This window comes from Octodon degus, unplaced genomic scaffold (assembly GCF_000260255.1).
Source record: "Octodon degus isolate 3935 unplaced genomic scaffold, OctDeg1.0 scaffold00239, whole genome shotgun sequence".
NCBI lineage: Eukaryota > Metazoa > Chordata > Mammalia > Rodentia > Octodontidae > Octodon > Octodon degus.
Window position 1 is genome coordinate 2640184 of NW_004524815.1, and position 4526 is coordinate 2644709.

Sequence of the window (4526 nt, forward strand, 5' to 3'; positions counted from 1 at the left end):
GATCCCACCGGTCTCTGACCAGGTCCTGCCCTCTTTGCATTGATCTTTTCCAGATTCAGTGAAGAGAGTGACACTTTCACTCTCTGTATCCGCTTTGGGGCTGTCTGTGCTCCTCCTGCGCTGGTTCTCCGGGGGCAGAGGACAAAGGGTCGCCGTTTGCAGATGAATCACTCATCAAGGGAGATAGAATGCTTTTAAGAAGTAAAATGGGGGCTGGTGAGATGGCTCAGTGGTCTAAAGCACCTACTTGGAGCTAGCTTGGCAAAGCATCAGGGACCGCGGTTCAATCCCCCAGCACCACATGCCAGCCAGCCCCGCCCCCTGGTGGGCTGAGCTGGCCACACACACACACCACTCTCTCTCTCTCTCTCTCTCTCAAATAAATAAATAAATAAATAAATAAATAAATAAATAAAAGAAATGTAGAGAGTTCAATCTGAAAAAGAAAATACGTGCCGCGGTCAGTGACCACTTGCAGCGTTCTACACTCCCCTCCGGCTACTGCGCTTCACAAACGTTACGGAGCGCTCTTTTCCAAATGCGTCTGCATTATTCCTCCGGCTTGGCTGTGTGTGTATTTCTTGGCCGGAACAAACATCTTCAGTTCCTGCCCCATCATCTCTCCTTTATCTATTTAGCACGTTATGTGTTTCTCCATTGTCGGTTTTTATCATTTGCCACATAAGAAGAGTTACTTACCGATAGGTCTCGTCTCCCTCCGGATTGCACCGTCAGCTGGAGTGAAGAAACCCTTCTGGCTACGTTTGCCAAGACGCTTCTACTACAAAATATAACAGCAGAACTTATTTATGTCAATTCTTTACATATAGGTGCTGTTGGATTTTTCTTAAAGATATTGTGATGTGTATTTTTGAAATGAACATATACACATACACATAAACATTCATTATAACAAAAAGGTACATGGAATATCTAGGTTCGATTTAGCAACAGACCCAAGGAGCACCAACAGACCCAAGGAGCACCAACAGACCCAAGGAGCACCAACAGACCCAAGGAGCACCAACAGACCCAAGGAGCACCAACACACTCACTACCCAAATCATAGATAGAACAACAGCTCGCGTGTATCTGTTCCCCTTCACTCTGTTCATATTCATTTGTGATCTGCTTTATTTTCACACACTACTCAAAACAAGCAAACAAAGATTTGCTGAACTTCCTCAGTAATCATGGAAGTGAAGTTAAGGCAATAAAAAATGTTATCTGTCTTTTTAGTAAATTGGCAAAATTTTAAAATCCTCTAAGTGTTCATAGAACTCTCATACCGTTACTGACATGTAAATCGGTAAACCAGGTTGGGAAAATAGTGCTGAATTATGCAGTAAACCTTAAAATGTATAAACATGATGCTTTAACAGTTCTCTTTCCAGATGAGAGAGAGAGAGAGAGAGAGAGAGAGAGAGAGAGAGAGAGAGAGAGAGACACAGACACAGACACAGACACAGACACAGACACAGACACAGACACAGACACAGACACAGAAAGAGAGACAAAGAGAGAGACAGAGAGAGACAGAGATGGAAAGATAAAGACAGTCAGAGGGAAGTAAACGTGCATGAGGTCAAAGATACAAGACCAAAATGTTTACAGCTGCAGTTTCTATTGCTACCCTAAATAAACCAGACATCAATGTGAAAACAAATAGAACCAATAATTAAATGGTATCCTTTTCCATTGGGTTGTCTTTTTCTCATAAGTCTGTAGAATGTCTCTCTCTCTCTCTCTCTCTCTCTCTCTCTCTCTCTCTCTCTCTCTCTCCACCTACATATGAATATACCCCTGTTCATTCTCCCTCCGCATGCACTCAATTACTGCGTGGGCCACTTTCTTGTAAACTCCTGCCAGCATGCTCTGCGCAATCCCAGCTCCGAACTTGCGTTCAGGTCATTGGTTAGGAACTGCTCCTCACCTGCGCTTATTACTAGTAGGACTACCATAGACAGAAAGAAAGCAATGATTTTGAAAATCTCCCTCTCCCCGCCCCGACTGTTATTCCATTTGACATTCAGAACAGCCTTGATGAGAGTGTGGCTGGGGCTATCTTTCTGCTTTGATGAAGTGGAAATTGGCTCAAAGATAAGAGACTTATACCAGTCTCACAGGAGCTCTGAGTCAGGGAGGTTGGCTGAGGTCTTTCCCTCTTATCCCTTCAGAGTCCTCTCAAGGCCCCTCCTACTGGAGGCCTTCTTTGTTCAAGGGGTTTCTTAGCTCCAGTCAGTTTGGGCTGTTACTTTCTGCACAACACATTTGGTGGTAGACACAAAGGCCGTGAACTGTTGTTTCTCTCAGCAAGTGCCCTGTTGCGCTGCATTTTTGTAAGCTGCTCCCAAAATGGGAACAATATTCCTTAGCATCTAGCCCCTTCCCAGACCCCACATGGCACCTTTCCTGAAGCTCATGCCAGGGCCAGGTCCTGGGGATCGGCCACCTCCATGGGCCGCACCATTGAGAAAGTCAGCTCCAACTCCAGGTAGCAAGGCTGAGAGAAGACACTCCCTGATCCACTCGCATCCTGTAGAGTCCTGCAGAAACTCCTGCTGACAAAGTTCTTGGGCTCTGAGTCACTAATCTCTAAGTTCATTGCATCAGTCAATGTACAGGGGAAATTCTTATTTTGTTCAAGTAGAAATTAGCTTAAAGTCTTGAACTTACTGCGTTCTCTGGAGTGTCTGCTGCAGAAGTCAGCATGAAAGCTCTGGGAGTAATTTATACATCAACTGAGACCTCCCCTGAAGCACTCTCCACTGCTTCCCTCGCCTCAGGGCACTGGAGCAAGAAGGACCAAGACTGCTAGAAAGAGAAGCAAAGATTTTACCTGAGTCTTTGCCCTTCTTACTCCAAAGCTTTGGCTTCCTCAACCACAAACTCCAGAAGTCCATCTCATGGTGAAAAAGAAAGAATAAAAATCTAACAATGTCTTGTGACACATCAAAGCCTGTACAGAACACAAACCAGGAAGAAGATCCTAGCAAGATTTGGTTCTCACTGTGTTTAAGTAAGTTCAGGAGAGGGGTGTGGAGTTTTCAATTACAAAATGAGAGGATTCATTTAAGTTGTGTGTGTTGTTTTCTTTTCAATTGACACACCATGATTGTGCTGTTTTTCTTGGAAAGCTAAAGTGTCTACGGCTACAACTCCAGCTTCAAGTGCCAAAAAATTCTAATATTTTAATTTTCAAGTCCATGTACATAATGCTAAGCAAATTATCTAATGCACAAAGGGGGTTACTTATTTATTTATTGACTCGGCCCACGAGTCAAGAAGTGGGATAATGACCTGGAGGAGGAACGGGGATGAAAAAGACAGGGCAAGAGACACAAGAGACGGAGACAAGACAGGCTTTCTGATCAAGTCTCGTTTATTGAGGAAGTGAACAGGGTCTAAATAGCCGTATGGTGGAAGTATTTGGGTGGGACTAGTTGTGGATTGGTAGTGGAGATCCAGGACCACAGGAAGATGCCGAGGCAAGCAGGGATTGGTGCTGCAGCACTTCTTGCCCAAATAAGGGAAAATATAACAGGAGCGTTCTATCGCCCCCCACAATTTATATATTTATTGAGACAGGGTCTCGCTATACAGCTTAGGCTGGCCTTGAGCTCTCTTTGTAGCCCAGGCTGATCTTGAACTTGCAAGGATTCTCCTGCCTCATCCTCTCGAGTGCTAGTATTACAGGTATGCTCCACCACAGCTGACCAAGAGGGAATCATGTTTAAAATAATTCAATGATAATTCACTTTAAAATGAATAAGTCTCACCTAAAAGATATAATGCCTCTGGTGGTATGTGCTTTCTCATTCTGTTCTGGACATTTCCAATAGGAATCCTTTTTTAGCCATTTTGGCCCCTGTGTCATGCTTCAGTCTTTTCCATTCTTCAAATCATCTCTGCAGCTAGAGGGTGGGTATTGTTAATGTCCCCATGGGCAGTTAGTCTCTGGCATGGCGTGGGTACTAGGGATCCAACCCCAGTCCCTGGGCTTGCCTAAGCAGGTACTTAATCCACTGAGATGTCTCCCCAGCCCAACAGTAAGGATTTGATCTGACTTTTGATGCTGGAGCTAGTTCTTGCTATTCCCATTTGTAGTCCTGGTGGCACCTGTTTGATGTGATTGCATCAAAATATTGAACTTTTGAGGCATTAAGTCATGTGTGTCTAGAAGACCCAAACTGAGGGCAGGAGCATAAAGAAACCCGCCCGGAAGCTCACCTGCCATGCACTGCAACAGTTACCTTGTACGCGTGGTGTGCTTCCATGCTCTGTAGAGATCTAATGGCTTAGTGATGGGAACATTCTCATTGGACCAGTATTTAAAAAGGTTGAGAAAACAAGGAAGAAGGAGAAGGAGAAGGAGGAGGAGGAGTAGGGGGAGGAGGAGGAGGAGGAGGAGAAGGAGAGGGAGAAGGAGAAGAAGAAAGAAGAAGAAGAAAGAAGAAGAAGAAGAAGAAGAAGAAGAAGAAGAAGAAGAAGAAGAAGAAGAAGAAGAAGAAGAAGAAGAAGAAGAA